The sequence below is a fragment of the Lagenorhynchus albirostris genome, chromosome 8 (assembly GCF_949774975.1).
Source record: "Lagenorhynchus albirostris chromosome 8, mLagAlb1.1, whole genome shotgun sequence".
NCBI classification, from domain to species: domain Eukaryota; kingdom Metazoa; phylum Chordata; class Mammalia; order Artiodactyla; family Delphinidae; genus Lagenorhynchus; species Lagenorhynchus albirostris.
In genome coordinates this window covers 85,364,485-85,384,902 of record NC_083102.1, presented here as the reverse complement: position 1 = coordinate 85,384,902, position 20,418 = coordinate 85,364,485, and the positions used below count along the sequence as shown (strand labels likewise).

At 39.2% G+C, this 20,418-nt stretch overlaps 1 protein-coding gene across 5 annotated transcripts in view; it reads right to left on the bottom strand.

The window, feature by feature from the left end:
* TMEM60 (transmembrane protein 60) overlaps positions 1 to 20,418 on the bottom strand; it is a 200,722-nt gene that overhangs the window by 97,140 nt on the left and 83,164 nt on the right. The window contains exon 2 of one of the 5 annotated variants that reach the window (XR_009542029.1): positions 8,012 to 8,133. The exons of the other annotated variants lie outside the window; for them this stretch is intronic. The gene's annotated coding sequence lies outside the window, so the exon portion shown is untranslated. Of the gene's footprint in view, positions 1 to 8,011; positions 8,134 to 20,418 lie in introns of those variants that run through there. 5 annotated transcript variants of the gene reach the window in all.

Sequence of the window (20,418 nt, the reverse complement as noted above, 5' to 3'; positions counted from 1 at the left end):
CAACTAGCAAGATAGGAACACAACCCCACCCATTATCAGAGAGGCTGCCTAAAATCATAATAAGTCCACAGACACACCAAAACACACCACCAGACGTGGACCTGCCCACCAGAAGGACAAGATCCAGCCTCATCCACAGGCACTAGTCCCCTCCACCAGGAAGCCTACACAACGCACTGAACCAACGTTAGCCACTGGGGACAGACACCAAAAACAACGGGAACTACAAACCTGCAGCCTGCAAAAAGGAGACCCCAAACACAGTAAGATAAGCAAAATGAGAAGACAGAAAAACACACAGCAGATGAAGGAGCAAGATAAAAACCCACCAGACCTAACAAATGAAGAGGAAATAGGCAGTCTACCTGAAAAAGAATTCACAATAATGATAGTAAAGATGATCCAAAATGTTGGAAACAGAATAGAGAAAATGCAAGAAACATTTAACAAGGACCTAGAAGAACTAAAGATGAAACAAACAACAATGAACAACACAATAAATGAAATTAAAAATACTCTAGAAGGGATCATTAGCAGAATAACTGAGGCAGAAGAACGGATAAGTGGCCTGGAAGATAAAATAGTGGAAATAACTACTGCAGAGTAGAATAAAGAAAAAAGAATGAAAAGAAAGAAGGACAGTCTCAGAGACCTCTGGGACAACATTAAACACACCAACATTAGAATTATAGGCATTCCAGAAGAAGAAGAGAAAAAGAAAGGGACTGAGAAAATATTTGAAGAGATTATAGTTGAAAACTTCCCTAATATGGGAAAGGAAATAGTTAATCAAGTCCAGGAAGCACAGAGAGTCCCATACAGGATAAATCCAAGGAGAAACATGCCAAGACACATATTAATCAAACTGTCAAAAATCAAATACAAAGAAAACATGTTAAAAGCAGCAAGGGAAAAACAACAAATAACACACAAGGGAATCCCCATAAGGTTAACAGCTGATCTTTCAGCAGAAACTCTGCAAGCCAGAAGGGACTGGCAGGACATATTTAAAGTGATGAAGGAGAAAAACCTGCAACCAAGATTACTCTACCCAGCAAGGATCTCATTCAGATTTGATAGAGAAATTAAAACCTTTACAGACAAGCAAAAGCTGAGAGAGTTCAGCACCACCAAACCAGCTTTACAACAAATGCTAAAGGATCTTCTCTAGGCAAGAAACACAAGAGAAGGAAAAGACCTACAATAACAAACCCAAAACAATTAAGTAAATGGGAATAGGAACATACATATCGATAATTACCTTAAATGTAAATGGTTTAAATGCTCCCACCAAAAGACACAGAATGGCTGAATGGATACAAAAACAAGACCCATATATATGTTGTCTACAAGAGACCCACTTCAGACTTAGAGACACATACAGACTGAAAGTGAGGGGATGGAAAAAGATATTCCATGCAAATGGAAACCAAAAGAAAGCTGAAGTAGCAATTCTCATATCAGACAAAACAGACTTTAAAATAAAGACTATTAGAAGAGACAAAGAAGGACACTACATAATGATCAAAGGATCGATCCAAGAAGAAGATATAACAATTGTAAATATTTATGCACCCAACATAGGAGCACCTCAATACATAAGGCAAATACTAACAGCCATAAAAGGGGAAATCGACAGTAACACATTCATAGTAGGGGACTTTAACACCCCACTTTCACCAATGGACAGATCATCCAAAATGAAAATAAATAAGGAAACACAAGCTTTAAATGATACATTAAACAAGATGGACTTAATTGATATTTATAGGACATTCCATCCAAAAACAACAGAATACACATTTTTCTCAAGTGCTCATGGAACATTCTCCAGGATAGATCATATCTTGGGTCACAAATCAAGCTTTGGTAAATTTAAGAAAATTGAAATTGTATCAAGTATCCTTTCCAACCACAACGCTATGAGACTAGATACCAATTACAGGAAAAGATCTGTAAAAACTACAAACATATGGAGGCTAAAAAATACACTCCTTAATAACCAAGTGATCATTGAAGAAATCAAAGAGGAAATCAAAAACTACCTAGAAACAAATGACAATGGAGAGACGACGACCCAAAACCTATGGGATGAAGCAAAAGCAGTTCTAACAGGGAAGTTTATAGCAATACAACCCTACCTTAAGAAACAGGAAACATCTCGAAGAAACAACCTAACCTTGCACCTAAAGCAATAAGAGAAAGAAGAACAAAAAAATCCCGAAGTTAGCAGAAGGAAAGAAATCATAAAGATCAGATCAGAAATAAATGAAAAAGAAGTGAAGGAAACGATAGCAAAGATCAATAAAACTAAAAGCTGGTTCTTTGAGAAGATAAACAAAATTGATAAACCATTAGCCAGACTCATCAAGAAAAAAAGGGAGAAGACTCAAATCAATAGAATTAGAAATGAAAAAGGAGAAGTAACAAGTGACACTGTAGAAATACAAAAGATCATGAGAGATTACTACAAGCAACTCTATGCCAATAAAATGGACAACCTGGAAGGTTGGACAAATTCTTAGAAATGCACAACCTGCCGAGACTGAATCAGGAAGAAATAGAAAATATGAACAGACCAATCACAAGCACTGAAATTGAAACTGTGATTAAAAATCTTCCAACAGACAAAAGCCCAGGACCAGATGGCTTCACAGGCGAATTCTATCAAACATTTAGAGAAGAGCTAACACCTATCCTTCTCAAACGCTTCCAAAATATAGCAGAGGGAGGAACACTCCCAAACTCATTCTATGAGGCCACCATCATCCTGATACCAAAACCAGACAAAGATGTCACAAAGAAAGAAAACTACAGGCCAATATCACTGATGAACATAGATGCAAAAATCCTCAACAAAATACTAGCAAACAAAATCCAACAGCATATTAAAAGGATCATACACCATGATCAAGTGGGATTTATTCCAGAAATGCAAGGATTCTTCAATATACACAAATAAATCAATGTGATACACCATATTAACAAATTGAAGGAGAAAAACCATATGGTCATCTCGATAGATGCTGAGAAAGCTTTCGACAAAATTCAACACCCATTATGATAAAAAACCCTCCAGAAAGTAGGCACAGAGGGAAATTTCCTCAACATAATAAAGGCCATACATGACAAACCCACAGCCAACATCGTCCTCAATGGTGAAAAACCGAAAGCGTTTCCACTAAGATCAGGAACAAGACAAGGTTGCCCACTCTCACCACTCTTATTCAACATAGTTTTGGAAGTTTCAGCCACAGCAATCAGAGAAGAAAAGGAAATAAAAGGAATCCAAATCGGAAAAGAAGAAGTAAAGCTGTCACTGTTTGCAGATGACATGATCCTATACATAGAGAACCCTAAAGATGCTGCCAGGAAACTACTAGAGCTAATCAATGAATCTGGTAAAGTAGCAGGATACAAAATTAATGCACAGAAATCTGTGGCATTCCTATACACTAATGATGAAAAATCTGAAAGTGAAATCAAGAAAACACTCCCATTTACCATTGCAACAAAAAGAATAAAATATCAAGGTATAAACCTACCTAAGGAGACAAAAGACCTGTATGCAGAAAATTATAAGACACTGATGAAAGAAATTAAAGATGATACAAATAGATGGAGAGATATACCATGTTCTTGGATTGGAAGAATCAATATTGTGAAAATGACTCTACTACCCAAAGCAATCTACAGATTCAATGCAATCCCTATCAAACTACCACTGGCATTTTTCACAGAACTAGAACAAAAAATTTCACAATTTGTATGGAAACACAAAAGACCCCGAATAGCCAAAGCAATCTTGAGAACGAGAAACGGAGCTGGAGGAAATAGGCTCCCTGACTTCAGACTACACTACAAAGCTACAGTAATCAAGACAGTATGGTACTGGCACAAACACAGAAAGATAGATCAATGGAATAGGATAGAAAGCCCAGAGATAAACCCACACACATATGGTCACCTTATCTTTGATAAAGGAGGCAGGAATGTACAGTGGAGAAAGGACAGCCTCTTCAATAAGTGGTGCTGGGAAAACTGGACAGCTACATGTAAAAGTACGAGATTTGATCACTCCCTAACACCATACACAAAAATAAGCTCAAAATGGATTAAAGACCTAAATGTAAGGCCAGACACTATAAAATTCTTAGAGGAAAACATAGGCAGAACACTATGACATAAATCACAGCAAGATCCTTTTTGACCCATCTCCTAGAGAAATGCAAATAAAAACAAAAATAAACAAATGGGACCTAATGAAACTTCAAAGCTTTTGCACAGCAAAGGAAACCATAAACAAGACCAAAAGACAACCCTCAGAATGGGAGAAAATATTTGCAAATGAAGCAAATGACAAAGGATTAATCTCCAAAATTTACAAGCAGCTCATGCAGCTCAATAACAAAAAAACAAACAACCCAATCCAAAAATGGGCAGAAGACCTAAACAGACATTTCTCCAAAGAAGATATACAGAGTGCCAACAAACATATGAAAGAAAGCTCAACATCATTAATCATTAGAGAAATGCAAATCAAAACTACAATGAGATATCATCTCACACCGGTCAGAATGGCCATCATCAAAAAATCTACAAACAATAAATGCTGGAGAGGGTGTGGAGAAAAGGGAACACTCTTGCACTGCTAGTGGGAATGTGAATTGGTACAGCCACTATGGAGAACAGTATGGAGGTTCCTTAAAAAACTACAAATAGAACTATCATATGACCCAGCAATCCCACTACTGGGCATATACCCTGAGATACCATAATTCAAAAAGTGTCATGTACCAAAATGTTCATTGCAGCTATATTTACAATAGCCAGGAGATGGAAACAACCTAAGTGTCCATCATGAGATGAATGGATAAAGAACATGTGGCACATATATACAATGGAATATTACTCAGCCATAAAAAGAAACGAAATTGAGTTATTTGTAATGAGGTGGATGGACCTAGAGTCTGTCATACAGAGTGAAGTAAGTCAGAAAGAGAAAGACAAATACCATATGCTAACACATATATATGGAATCTAAGAAAAAAAATGTCATGAAGAACCTAGGAGTAAGACAGGAATAAAGACACAGACCTACTAGAGAATGGACTTGAGGATATGGGGAGGGGTAAGGGTAAGCTGTGACAAAGTGAGAGAGTGGCAGGGACATATATACACTACCAAATGTAAAATAGATAGCTAGTGGGAAGCAGCCACATAGCACCGGGAGATCGGCTCGGTGCTTTGTGACTGCCTGGAGGGGTGGGATAGGGAGGGTGGGAGGGAGGGAGACGCAAGAGGGAAGAGATATGGGAACATATATACATATGTATAACTGATTCACTTTGTTATAAAGCAGAAACTAACACACCATTGTAAAGCAATTATACTCCAATAAAGATGTTAAAAAAGAAAAGAAAAGAAAAGCAGTTACTTTTGCTTTATTTGACACTGGCCAGGCTTCAGTTGGATCAAACGATATTCAACTTTACATGCCATGCTATATACAGAAAAAAAAACTTGGAGAGTGTTCAGAGAACAGCAATTGATTGAAGGTTTGTTAAATTAGACCTATGAAGAATTGTCAGAAGAACTGGGCATGTTCAGTCAAATGCAAAACATTTGGGCAAGATGAACGATTAAGTACAAGTATGTGAAGAGATGGTTCCCAAGTCTGAGGTTTAGGTTAAACAGAAAGTTAAAAATCATGGGATTAAGAACATAAAAGTCCACGGAAGTATGGATTAAATATTGTGGAAACCTTAAACTAAAAACTTTTAAGAAATTGATGAATGGAGGTATCTGTAAGTTAGAATTCTGCATATAATATTATTAAAATAAATTTAATTTTATACTTAAATAGAAATAACCTAGAAAATAGAAAAATATTTTGATGGATTGCATTTAGAAAGTAAAAAATACCAGATCAAGTATGAAGAATGTTTTTCGAAAAAATGGTCTATCTGGGGGCCTTCTTTGGGACCAAGGTTTGCGAGAACAGAGAGGAGCTCTGAGATTAAGTCTCTCAGTTTCTGAATGAGGGTAATTCCTTTGTGTTGGTGGCGGGGGCGGGGGGGGGGGGGTTGGTGGGGGGGGCAGCGTCGTGAGCAGCTTGTCTGGCTTCTTGAGGTTCAACCCTCATTAAAGACTCCCCAGAAATCCCCACCATGAGATACATGATTCTCTCCAGAATGGTTCCTGTTAATTATCCTTTCTCTTTGTCCAATAGAAGCAGTTCCTTCTCTGAAGTAACCTCTGCTATTTTTTAAGATATTTATTTATTTATTATTTATTTTATTTTTTAATTTTTGGCTGCGTTGGGTCTTCGTTGCAACATGCGGGCTTCTCTCTAGTTGTGGCGCGTGGGCTCCAGAGCTCGAGGGCTCAGTAGTTGCAGCGTGTGGGCTTAGTTGCCCTGCAGCATGTGGGATCTTAGTTCCCTGACCAGGGGTTGAACCCGCGTCCCCATTGGAAGGTGGATTCTTAACCATTGGAACACCAGGGAAGTCCTCACTTCTGCTATTTGGAGGTCCTGTTGGGCAAAGCATGTAGACAAATATTTTTTCTCCAGTTTACACTCTTTATTTCTTAAATGCAGAGGGAGAGAGATGAAACCAGGAAGTTTGTACCACTTTCTTTTACTTTAAAGTTGTTTTATTAGCCTCATAATTTGTTTTTAAATTAGATGTAGATGTTCTAACAGTAATGTCATTTAAGTGTCCTAGTTCTCTCTTTAGGTTTGGCACCTGAATCCTGCATCTATTTGTTTGTTTATTACGATTCTGACACCAATGAAAATGTGTGGGTTTTCTCCCCACACCAACCAATTCTCAGTCACCAGCTGGGTGTCCTACAATTCAACTCAGTTCTGACACTATTTACCTGGAGATAGTATCAGATCCCACAGGTTAAGGTTCACTCCCACCAGGCTGCCCCCTACTTCAGACACTAATCACAGGTCCAGGTGGTTACCTGTGCTTCTAACCGACTGGCTATAAAGAGGAGGTTCCCACAACGTCCTCCCGTGGTTTGATTAATTTGCTAGAGTGGCTCACAGAACTCAGAGAAACATTTTATTCCTAGGTCACTGGTTTACCATGAAGGGATTTAACTCCTCCAAGGAGCCCTAATTCTTTCCTTCCCTTATACCAGTTCCACAGTACCGGCCTACAACACACCTGACAAAAGTTAAGTATCAATTCAGTTAATGCCAAGTTCTCACGATTTTCTTAGACCATAAATGGGCCTAGATCCAAGTCGTGAAAGTACGTAGCACCCTCTTTGAGGATACCAGACCAGCAGCTCTGGTGATAGGAGAATAATATACTCTACAGTTTCACAGGGCAAAGTCCTGATAGGACAGTCTGATGAAGCCGTTAACAAGATCAAAAAGGTCCCAGACAGCACTGGGGTCTGTTGGGCCTGTGGAAGACCAATAATGATTAGTGATAATGCAAACATGGTATTTGTAATATATTTAACAACTGGTGAAACCGAAATGAAGAGTGTTAATACGGATGTTCATTGTACTAATCTCTCTGTTTTTTATTTAATTAATTATTTTATATAATCTTAATTTTTTTGGCCGCACCACAAAGCTCATGGGATCTTAGTTCCCAGAGCAGGGATCGAACCCAGGCCCTTGGCAGTGAGAGCACAGAGTCCTAACCACTGGACCGCCAGGGAATTCCTTCCCAGTTTAAAAAAATAAAAGTTGGGGTACTGAGTCTTAATTTCTTATTTGGGCCCCTTTTCCCTAATCTGGCTTCATTATGCTGTTTTGATGTCTTCTTGACAGTAATTTTCTTGTTGCCATTATGTTATTACTATGTATGCTTGTTGGATAAGTTAGATAAATCTTCAAGAACTAGACAAATGTTTTAATGATTGAAAACCAAAATAAATACATCTTACTACAATTCAGACAAGCAAAGTCTTTTTTTAAGTTATCACATAGTTAACTCTTATTTTTTAGATTTTAAATATGAACATGCAATGCATTCACATGGCTTAATATTCAATAGATACAAGAGGACATACAATAGAGGTTTCCCTCTCATGCCTGTCCAGGCCACTCAGTTCCGCTTTCCAGAGACAAGTAATGCTATCATTTTCTGTGGATCCATCTTCCTAGGGACAAAGAAACGTTTTAAATTTAATAAAAAGACATAGAAAAAAGCCAAAAGGTGATACAGGGGACTGTTTTTGGTGTTATGCTGTAAGCATTCTAAATTTCAGCAAATCTATAGAAATACACCTGTGTTATAGTTTTCACTAGCAAAATATGGTCAGGACATTCCTGTTCACAAAAGATGCTGTACAACACTGGACATCTGGTTTTTATGTGACTACTCCTAAACAACCGGCTACAATCGGTTCATTGGCTCCACTGCTGGTGTGCAGCCTGCAGCTAACATGTTCCACGGGCACAGAGCGCACAGCAGTCAGATAGGCACTTACGGTTCAGGCCAATATCACGTAATAGCAGCCTTTAAAAATGTACAGAAAAAAAATCCTCTCATTTATACGGCATGGCAAAGAACTGAGTCTCAACCACGTGCATGTTCAAAGATTCAAAGTTTTGAGAGAAAAATCCACGCCAAATAATAACCCTGTCTGGTGGCACCCCTCTAGTCTAATTCCTTAGCAAACTGGGGTGAATTTATCCAGATAAAAATATACATCAGACTATAAATTAAAAAAAGAAAAAAAAAGACTGATGTAATAGTTTTACTTTTAATAGCAGTATTTACAATAAATTAGAAATTATGTCCTTAGTAACTATTTAAACTCATGATAAAAATTTTGAACGTTAAGTTAAAACTGTGTAAGGAGGTGCATAGTTTTTCAAATTCTTGGAGAGACACAAAACAAATTTTTGAGGATCACTGTTCTAACCTATAAATATTGAACTCCCAACCATTTCCGCCTCTGTGGGGGACTCTGAGTAAGCGCTCCATTCTGGGCTTTAAAGGGGAAGAATGATTGATGGGGAGGGTGAGACTGGGGAAGGTGGGCATAATCAGACCAGCAACAAGTATCTGGTAAGGTCTCTGCTCAGTGTGGCCTCATGATTATCCTCTCCTGGTGGCTGGGCCTGGTGCTGCCCTTTCCTTTGTTACAAAACTCATCACAAGGTCAACAAAGGATGAGGGAGCCATGAGGCTCAGGGGCCTTCAACTCACAACTGAATTATCCCAAGTGACCAGCGCAACTCAGTTCTGTGTTATAACTGAGAAAGTCAGAGCTTCCTCCTTGTTCTTTCTCCCCCTTTCCCTTCTCCGTTGCCTTTAAATCTATTAGAGTGTACTTGGCACTGCTGTGCTCTGCTGACTTCACTCACACTTAAAATAAGTGTTGACTAACAAGTACAGAAATGGTGAAATTGGTCTGCCAGAGTTGAGGAACCTGGTGGAAAGGATATTTTCCACCCTTGGTGAGATGCGTGTACATTTTCTCCTCAGGTGGATACGGGGGGATCAAAGATGCTAAATTTCTCTGTCATCTCACTCTCTTAGTTTGAGAAACAATATCAGACAACGCCAATGCAACACAATTCATTTCTGTGCACAGTGCCTAATTTTATTTTTTCGAGGGGCTTCTCACACCTTGCTGACTTTATTTTAATAACTATAATTTGTGTTCCATGTTCCATGTTAGCATCTGAGCCACTGTCTATTCAGTTGGCCATTTCTCTGCAGCCAGGACTCTAGATACAGCAGATTGTCTGAGGTTTCTCAAGTTTGCTCTGCAGGTGATGTTTGCTTGGGTCTTATCTCAGAGTGGTGTTGTTCTACAGGGGCCGTTGGGCCTGGCCTGGCTGCTTTTGGCTCAGTCTATGGGACTGGCTGAAGCTTTTTGGCCCTTCGCGCTCTCTTCTGCCTTCTTGAAGTAGTTAAAACTTTAGAAGAATATTTTTTTCTTGAACACACGTGAAGTGGTCTTTTTACCTTCTTATATGTCTTCACCACCTGTTAAGGCAACAAGGTGAGCCCAGAGGTCATTGGTTGGGAGAAGAGAAGGGGGCTGGGTGGAAAGGGGGCAGCTAAGGAGGAGGTCTGTGCCAGGCAGGGGCAGGATTATCTGGGGTGGGTTGGGGGATAGAGGGCATAAAAGGGAAAGAAGAAGAGGAGCTCAGGTAGGGTCATCTGACCTTGCCTCTTGATCCAGGCCGAGAGGAGGTCTTCCTCTTCTTCCCCTGCTTGATGCTTGTAGTTTGTGGCTTCCATGATTTCTCGGTCACTTCTGCCATGTTGAAGCCACTCAGTTGTCTACCTGTCTGCCAGGCCTCCCTCTGTATATATACCTCTCCCCAGGATAAGAGGAGTCATACCTGTTCTGCTTTGTTTGGTCATTAGGGCACTCCCGACAGCCAATGGTGGCTACGGGGGGCTGATACATCACAAAGAACCACTCCTGAGGGCTGGGGGTGCTGGGGAGGCCCAGATGCCCTGGCTCGAAAAAGTACCTGCTAAAGAGACTTCCCACACTGACCTGCTACCCCTCCTCATCTCCCCATGTTGAGTTCTGGTTGTACACAGGGCAGAGAGGGTGTTTCCTCTAAGTCATTCCCCATGGTTCATTCTACTGTCTCCCACCCTTCACTGTCACCTAGTATTTCGGATATCTTACCTAAAATCAACAAGATACAGGTATGGCAGCCTGATCTGAAAAACCTAGGAATTAGGGAATTAGAGGAAAGTGTTTGAGGAATGGTGTCCTTTATTGTCAGTATAGACAAGGCTTTGAAATATAACTCAGGAAAAGGTGGGAGTGTGTGCATGTGTGTGTGCATGTGTGTGTACTAGGGTTACTCATTCCCAATAAATAGGATTAAAGTTATGAAATAAGATTAAATTTTGGTATCTATGTATCTATTTATGTTTATAGATACTGTATGTAAATACCTTAGGAGATCAGATAGAATCTTTGGAATGAAATTAATCTTCAAAGAAGCAAGGAGTTTTCACTTCAAATTCTGGGATGGCAGATAAGCAGAGATCAAAAGTAGAAGCTCCCCTCCAGACCAGAGCTCACCTTTCTCCCCATCTGCACCTGTCCCTTCTACAAACAGCACTGATGACAAATCTTTAGACAGAAGGTAGATTAGTGATTGACTAGGGCTGGCAGGAGAGCAGAGGAAAAAGGGGGTGACTGCTAATGGTATGTGGCTTCTCTGGGGTGATGAAAATGTTTTGCAATTAGATTGTGGTGATGGTTGTACAACTTTGTGAATATGCTAAAAATCACTGAATTGTTTAAAAAATCACTGGAGTATGATTTAGTTATATTAAAATATGATTTTAACTACAATTCTGGTTCAAGTTGGCTGACTGACAATGCATATTTATCTCTTCTTCCCCAAGAGGCCCCAATACAATGATAATGAAGCATTTGTAAGACCACAAAATGAAGAGAATGGTAGAGGCTATACCTGGCTGAGAGATTACACTTCTGGAAGAAGGAAATCTGGTGGAGGATTAGCTAATGAAGAAAGAGGGCAGGGAACAGTGCAGCAGAGAAATGCAGAGAGTGTGGCCGAGGGGACAGCCACTCCTTTCTGCAGAACCTGGCCGTATCTCAGGAATGGGAAGCACCAGGTCATACCAAGAGCAAGGTAGTGAAAGGATGAGTACCCTAGAACTCAAAAGGAGGATCTTGATACTATTCTACCAGTTATGTAGATGGCTTAGGAAAAGGGGAGAGGGAAGGGAATAGGGCGGTGATCTGGCTTTTAATTATTTTGGTTATTATTATTATTATTATTCCAGCAGAGGCCTGCCCACCTGGAGCTGGGGTTCCTTTAAGATCCAGGAGAATAAATTGGCAGTTATATAGGAGCAGACTGAGTTGCCTCATTAAAAAGGCTGTAGAGACTGGCAAATCTTAAGACAAAACTTGCCTTCACATGGGGAACTTTGTCTACTGCATCAACTAAATTTTTCTTTTACTTTTTTTTTTTTTTTTTTTGCGGTACGTGGGCCTCTCACTGCTGTGGCTTCTCCAGTTGCGGAGCACAGGCTCCGGACGCGCAGGCTCAGCGGCCATGGCTCACGGGCCCAGCCGCTCCGCGGCCTGTGGGATCCTCCCGCACCGGGGTGCGAACCCGTGTCCCCTGCATCGGCAGGTGGACTCCCAACCACTGCGCCACCAGGGAAGCCCCCATCAACTAAATTTAACTCTTGCTACAGCTTCACTTTCTCTTACAGATTAAAAGATTGAAAGTGGTCCAGGCAGCCATTCCAAATTAAATTAAATTAAATCTTAAAATTCCAACAGTAGAGATCAGCCTTATTTGTTAAGGTTTTAGAGAGTAAAGCCACATACAATGGGTGGGAATAAGAGGGGAAAAATGTTTGGCTCTGTGAAAGAAATAACTTCCTAACAACTAGGGCAATTCAAAAGTAGAACAGACTACTCTGAGAGGCAGCAAATCCCCATTCACTGAGAACCTATGTGCTGATCAGTGCTATAAAACAACCATTAGCTTTGCAGCTCCACTCAAGGTTATTTTTAGTATATGTTGGGAAAAAGAGAGTTTTGTCTTAATGTCCCTCTGAGTTCTCCACCAAGCAATCACTCCTTAGCTTCCCAAAGACTTCTCTGCTAGTACCAAGATTCAACTCTGCTGGTCACTCCCTAGAACTATGGGTAGAGGCCCCACAAAACAAGCTGTCCCCTTACAATAGTGCCAGAGGAGGTGTGAGAGGGGCAAGCCTTCTATAAAAATCACCATTAGTTTAAGTTGCATGGGTTTATTGAGCATAACAACATTTAAAAAATGATTTTCCCTTGCTTTTGCTTCTGTACCTGTGGTAAAATCTCTTCAAAAGGGATACTCACTGGGCATAAGTCGCTATACAGTAGTAGATAACCAGAATGTTTCTCTGCCTTTTTTCCTCCATGGCATTGACTTTTTTACAAGACCAAGTCTGTAATCTTGCAGAATAACACACATTTCTGATTTTCCTTGCGACTTCATTTAGGATGGTCACTCCCTCAATAATACAAAGACCCAGGAGAAACTTTGAAATTTTTTTCTTCAAGGGCTCGATTAAATTCTTTGCCAAAGGTTAATTTCTTTTGGGGCTTGGTCTGAGGGTTGAGGGGCAGTGGTAGTTCTAGGGATACAAAGGTAAATCAGATACATTCACTTTGCTAAGACGCTGAAGAGGTGAAATGCGCAGGAAGTTAAACCCATTGATCTTGGCTCTAACATACAGTCATTTAGTGATTTCTTTGATCTACTTGTCTGCACCTCTACTGCACTCACGAACCTGGGTTTCCCTTCTTCCATTTTTGCTCCCCACCAAACAATTCCTCACACAGTTGTGAGTGATCTTTATAAAATGTAAATTAGATCCCCCAGGTTTTTTTTTTTTGCGGTACTCGGGCTTCTCACTATTGTGGCCTCTCCCGTTGCAGAGCACAGGCTCCGGACGCACAGGCTCAGCGGCCATGGCTCACGGGCCCAGCCGCTCCGCGGCATGTGGGATCTTCCCGGAGCAGGGCACGAACCCGTGGTCCCCTGCATTGGCAGGTGGACTCTCAACCACTGCGCCACCAGGGAAGTCCCCCAGTTTTTTTTAACAGGACTTGTTGTCCTCTAGATCTCGCCTACTTTTCCAACTTCAGCTTGTACTCACTACATCCTAGGTATACAGATATTCCTTCAGTCATACACAAATATTTCTGTAGTGTCTATTATTTAAAATATTGTTCTAGACAAAAGAGAAAAATCTTTTCCTCATGGAACTTAACTTTCTTCTTGTTCCTTGAACAAGCCCACCTTCCTCCTCCCTCAGGACCTTTGCACAGGCTATTCTCTCCCTAGAATGCTTTTCTTTACACTTCCCGTTCCTTTTCTGACTATTCTATTTAAAGTAGCTTCTTCTGGGGCTTCCCTGGAGGTCCAGTGATTAGGACTCACGCTGTCACTGTGGTGGCCCCGGGTTCAATCCCAGCTTGGGGAACTAAGATCCCGCAAGCCATGTGGCACCCCCCCAAAAAAAAAGTAGTTTCTTCTACTCCTGCTGTGAACTCCATATATTTCCTTCATAACTCATACCAGGGAGTGTGTGTGTGTGTGTGTGTGTGTGTGTGTGTGTGTACAGATATATAAAGAGTTTTTTGTGTAATACATCTATTCTCTAAGGCCGGGATCATGTTCATTTAGTCTGCCACTTTATACTTAAAACTTAGCATAATGACTGTTAGCACGTGGTAAGGGCTCAATAAACATTTGCTAAAATAATAAAGACTCTGATTATATTTTTATTGAAAAGAATCACTGATGACCAATTATCTAAAAAGCCTGTTATTTATATCCTTTTATATGTACACTTCAGAAAAAGGTAGGTAAGTCTCTAAATTGTGATTTATGGGCTGTCAGATTGGCCACCTGACCTATCTTGATCTTAAAAAAGTTACTCATCTAATAAATACCGTGAATGTGAAAACTCTGAGTTTCCACTGCTATCTCCTCTCCATATTGGTGCTACTTTTTATAATAATCTAAGCATACAAAAAGTATACATAGTTCCAAATATTTATCAGCTTACAGCAATATGATTGTAAGTCATGGGTGAGGGAAAAAATAACCATGTACTAAACTGGACAAACAGGTTTTTGAGTTTTAGAGTCCAAAGGTAGCAAAGGTGTAGTTAAACGAATAAAGCAAAACCAAAAATTATTAAAAGAATGGGGTAAAAGCAGAGAAAAGGAGGTCCCTTAATGAGAACAGTGGACATTATATTCTTGACCAAGTAGATATAGGTCACAGAGTGCTGTGTTGGTCACAAAGGGGACCAAATTAGAGACGATGGATGGATTCTTATAAATCCAACCCCACTATGGGAAAGCAACTCCAAGCATAGGCCCTATGATCATAGGTCAGTAGCATATTTATTATTCCTATCACGTAAATTTCTTTTCATTCTGCTAACATATTAAACAGTGAACAGAATATATATTCACAAAACACAGAACTTCCAGGCTAGATACAAGAAAAAAAGATTTAAAACATCAAGGGTCTATATATGGTCTTCTGTGATGGAGTAAACTGCCTAATGTAGTTATTGCATATTGGGCTTCCACATAGGAATTCATTTGAAGAGTGGATTCTTTTAGAAAGTCTGAAAACTACTTGTCTAAAGGATGGCAGAACTATTACAATACATGGGGATTTTTTAAAAGGTAGTATTTCAAAATGCTTTAGTTGATTTGCAAAAGTAAGGCCAAAAATTATCAAATATTCCATGGCCCACAAAGATCTAAAATGCCCAAAATACAATACACAAAATATACTTTGTATTTTAATTAATTAATTAATGTATTGCTGACTTCTGGATCTTGCTGACCTAAAAACGGGCTTCAAATAGGTACATCTGAATTTAGGGTATTATTCCTGGCCTTGAAAACTCCCTCAATCACTCTGTTTTGGAACCTCAGGCAAGTGACTAACATATGACTTACATAAAAAGGACTGGTTGTGCTTAATACTTGAAGATTATATAGCTAGAATAATGCATGTTTTACCTACAATTCTCCTTGCACTGATTAAACTCTTTACAGCTATGACTTCTGTTGGTAGGATCCTGTTTCTTAGTTCCATTTCTACTTAATGGGATTAAATGATACTTTTTTTTCTTAAATGTAATTTTTTTCCTCTAAAACTGTTGCATATTATCACCCTCTGTTTTGAACTAAAGGTATTTCCTAATTCCTTCTTCCTTTACCATAAACTATACCAAACACAAATGCAAACAAGTTATTTGCAAACTATAATGTTTTAAAGAAGGAAAGTAAGAACTGGGAAGTGAAGAAATCAATTTGAGTTAAGTAAATTACTGAATTCTGAGACTGAATAATTACAGGACATAAATAATTTGGACTCTTAAACATAAACCACCTCTTCTATTGCTCCCCATCATCTAATCAGGGTCTCTAAACTTTCCGATCCCGTAGCATGTGCTCGTTTTCTAGGGTTGCTGTAACCAAGTACTACAAACTGGGTGGCTTAAACAACAGAAAATTGTCTTACAGTGTTGCAGACTAGGAGTCCAAGATCAAGATGCCAACATGGATTGTTCCTTCTGAGGGCTATGAAGGAAGGATCTGTTCCATGCCTCTCCCCTAGCTCCTAATGGTATGCTGGCAATCTTGGAGTTCTCTGGCTTTTAGAAGCATTACCCCAAAATCTGCCTTTATCTTCAAGAACACCGGTCATATTGGCTTAGGGGCCCACTCTACTCCAATATGACCTCATCTTAACCAATTACATCTGTAATGACCCTATTTCCAATTAAGGTCATACTTTGAAATACCAGAAGTTAGGATTTCAACATAAATTCCGTGGAGGGGACACAATTCAGCCCATAATGCACCATAATACATGTTATTTATTTATTTATAAATTATTTACATCCAGTACTGCAGAAAATTATATACACTGTAACCCCTACACAATTGGAAAATTTAAAAAAATACAAAGGTAAATATACTAGAAGTAGTAATATTTTCTTTATGAACCATAACAGGTTGCCTTGCACACACTCTGGATTATACACATCTCACCAATTTCAAGGATAAAGTCAAGCTCTTTGGCTTGGTACATCCTGCCTTCTAACATCTGCCCTCTGCTTACTTCGCCTGCCTCTTCTGTCACCCACCACATACCTGGCATTCCAACCAATCTAAAGTATCTGCAGTTTCCCACATGTACCAGGCTCTTTCTCGGTTCAGCAACTCTGAACTTGCTGTTTCCTATTACTGGAATGTGCTCATTCTCTTTGCTTCCCGTGAACACATAGTGAACTCTCAACCATCTTCTGAAACTCAGCTCAAATGTCATCTCTGGAAAGCCTGCACAGACTGCTCTAGGCAGCACAAAGCACTTTTGCAGGGCACTTAGCACCTTGTTCATCTCTCTATTATTGCAAATTTCTGTTTACATATACATTTAGGCTGAACTGATACGTGACTATTTTTGATCTAAAAACCGATGTAATTTCATGTGGTTCAACTAAATATTTCACTAGACAATAAGTCCATCGAGAGCATGGACAGTATTATTCATTTTTATATTTCCAGTGACTAAAATGGAGTTTGACATAAAGTCCATAATATACGCTTCTTGAAAGTAAGGAAAGGCTTACACATATACCTTCCACTTTCAGATTTTCCTTTTCAAGAATGGGTAAATATTGACTTGATCCTTCCTATAAAATAAACCATTGGTTTAAGCTTCATTGGCTTTATTTGGTTCAACAGTATTTTAAATTACTTTCCCTTGCTTTTGCATCTGTGTGTGTGGTAAAATCTCTTCAAAAGAGACACTTGTTTTTTAAAAACAGAGAAGAAGCAGGAAGAAGCTATGTAAGTATCGTTTTGTAATCAATATAAATATATTTTACAATTTTACTGTTTTACTTTCAAAATATTTTTATGCTTTTGAACAAAAAATACAAGTAATCATAAGGAATATAAACAGGAGAGCTAAATAAAGAGATTATTGTATAAAATGAATGATATTTAAAATTCCAACAATATTTTAGAGAGCTAATGTAAATCTAATTTTAGAATTTCAAATTTTTCCTAATTTTATTCAGTTTGTAGAAAAGCTGTGATAACTGAGATAGCATTTAAGTATTACACAGAGAGTTAAAAAGCATGACCTGCAGAAGTATTCAGCTAGAGTTAGGAAGCAATACTTGGTGAAGCCTGCGAGAAATCAGAAGGAAGTGAAACACAGTTAAATGAACATTTTCCACTCTTCCTCATTAAGCCCTTAAATTAACAAAATGCATGCACTGAGTCTTCAGCATGCCAAGGCAGTCATGAGCAACACCTTTCACAATCTGGTTCTTGTCTATTTTAGAGACTCCTCTCCTTTTACGGCATTTCATGCCCCGTATACTTGAACTACAATGAACTTCTCACAGAGAAAACCACATTAAATATGTCATTATTACATATCTTTTTCTAACTGCTCTTTCCTCAGCCTCAAAAATCGTTTTCCATCTTTTTGCCTTCTAATTGTTAAAAAGTCAGCTCAAATATCATCTTCTCTGGGATTTTCTTCCCCATTTCTCCAGCTAGTGTTGTTGACCTGCCTTTTGCATCTTCACTGTACATAGTTCATGCCACCACTGCATTATTTTAACCGTAGTGCTATAATTCACCTGTTGACATCTATCTTCTCAATTATATTATCACACAGTGCTGGGTACACCACAGATACTCAATGCCGTTTGTTATACAAATAAATCAGTAAGAAATGAAATGACAGTCTTGAAAAACAAAGCACTAATGAAAAGCTTATTTGGAAACAGAAATTGTGACTACAGAGTAGTCTGTTCCACGAGGACAGAGACCATGTCTGCCTCGTCTACTGCTATATTCTTAGCACTTAGTCTACTGCCTGGCAGCATGTGGATGCTTTGTAAGTATTTACTTGAGAGCTTGTTTGGAGGTTCTAGCAGGGGAGCACAGCTACTCCTATACCCTTGACCTAAGAATGGTCCACCTCTACTGAGGACGGTTGTCCTCTTTGACCGAGCGCACAGCTTTGGGAGGGACACACATGAAGTAGTGAGGGAGGGGATACCTTCCTAGCCAGCCAGATTGGCCAGATCAACCCTGGTGATTAATGGGGTGACAGATGTTGCAGCCAGATCACCCTCACATCCTATAAATATTTACTAACTAAATACTTAATGTATATGGAAAATAAGAAAAAGCAGACTACATATTAATTGAAGATAAACTGAAGAAGGGCATCCATAAAGAGGTAATAAGAGAAGCACCTCTAGCATAAGAGGTAGTATATCAAGGAATACAGAAACTGTAGAAAACAATAAGATCATTGATTAGCAAAAAATTTTTTAAAAAATTACTAAACATATTATAAACATGAAAGAATACTGAGGGGGAGAGGCAAATATAAGTTCATGTAAATATGATTTATGTTTTCAGTTAGTCAGAGTGGTCATAGACATTAGCCTGACCACAGAAATAAAAATAACAACGTCCTTCACATCTGCAAAAGATTCTGTATCATTTGCCACTAGGCATTTGTGTTTTCCTGTTTAATACCTCTACCTGGGGCATCAAAAGTGGTATTTAATCTCCAAATGGAGTTAGTTATTCATTTACAAGCATACCACGTTATGACTGCATACCTGTAATTTATATTGGTGCTGCATCATTTTAGTCTTGCTTTCCTATAATACACTGAAGCACTTAACTTGGTATCATCATCAAACAATATTTAAGAGGACCTGTGTGCCTCTAATACCTATGCCCATGTACTTACAGTTCACTATGAAGAAGCTGAAATCTCTAAATGTCCATTCCACTCACACTATTTTTTTTTTTTTTTGGCTGCGCCACACAGCATGTGGGATCTTAGTACCCTGACCAGGGATGGAACCCATGCCCCCTGCATTAGAAGTGCGGAGTCTTAACCACTGGACCACCAGGGAAGTCCCTATACCACTCACACTTTTGACCTAGATCAAGCTGATGGTCAAGGTACACTGGCAGTATTTGTAAACTCAGATGGCAAGATTAAGACTTCAGGGCAAACTCCACCCAAGGTTATAAGAATTCTACACATAGAAAGCTTACCCTCTTTGCTTGGCACTTGAACTTGCCCATCTGTGCTGGCAAGGTTGGATGTGGCAACCCTTGACCCCAGGTTTCATGCCGTGGTAGTCAAGGTTTCCAGATACCTGATTTATACCTCCTTTTTCTGTCCTCTTTCACTAACAGATGTAAAGCTCCCAGTGAATTTATTCTAGAATTTAGTATTTTCTACTCATTGAAATCAAACATAGGGATAAAATGGGGCAAAGACTAGGATTAAAATCCTAAAAATAGAAATTACAATGTAAATAGACTTAATCAGAGCTTGGCTTGGATTTAAAAGTTAACTTCAAAAGTGGGTATTTATTTGATGGTTTTTTAGTTTAGCTGTTTTAGTTATACATCTGTTTTTCAATCTAATGGTACACAGAAGTAGTCGTTCATCCAAGGAGAATCAAGAAAAGCCAGCACTTGCACCTGAGGCAAGATACATGTTACTTCATGGCGCTGTTCATTAATTATTCAGACAAGCTTTTCAAATTAGAATCTGTGAAACCAAAAAATTGAAATGATAACTTTGTGACAGTCATAGTTTTGTAATTTCCTGGCTCTACTGACAAGTGCAGCATTTGCACAAAATTGTTTTTCTGTGGGTCATCCCTTCTGGGAATCTGTTAGACCGGCTTCAGGATATTCAGGTTACCCAGACTTTGTCTGGGCAACTGAACTGTAAAGTGTCTTGAGAAGTTCAAGCCACTGCTTATATAGGTCTGTCTGTCCTTACCCTCTCCCACTCTCACTCCTTCCCCTAAAAATACTCTTGTAGTA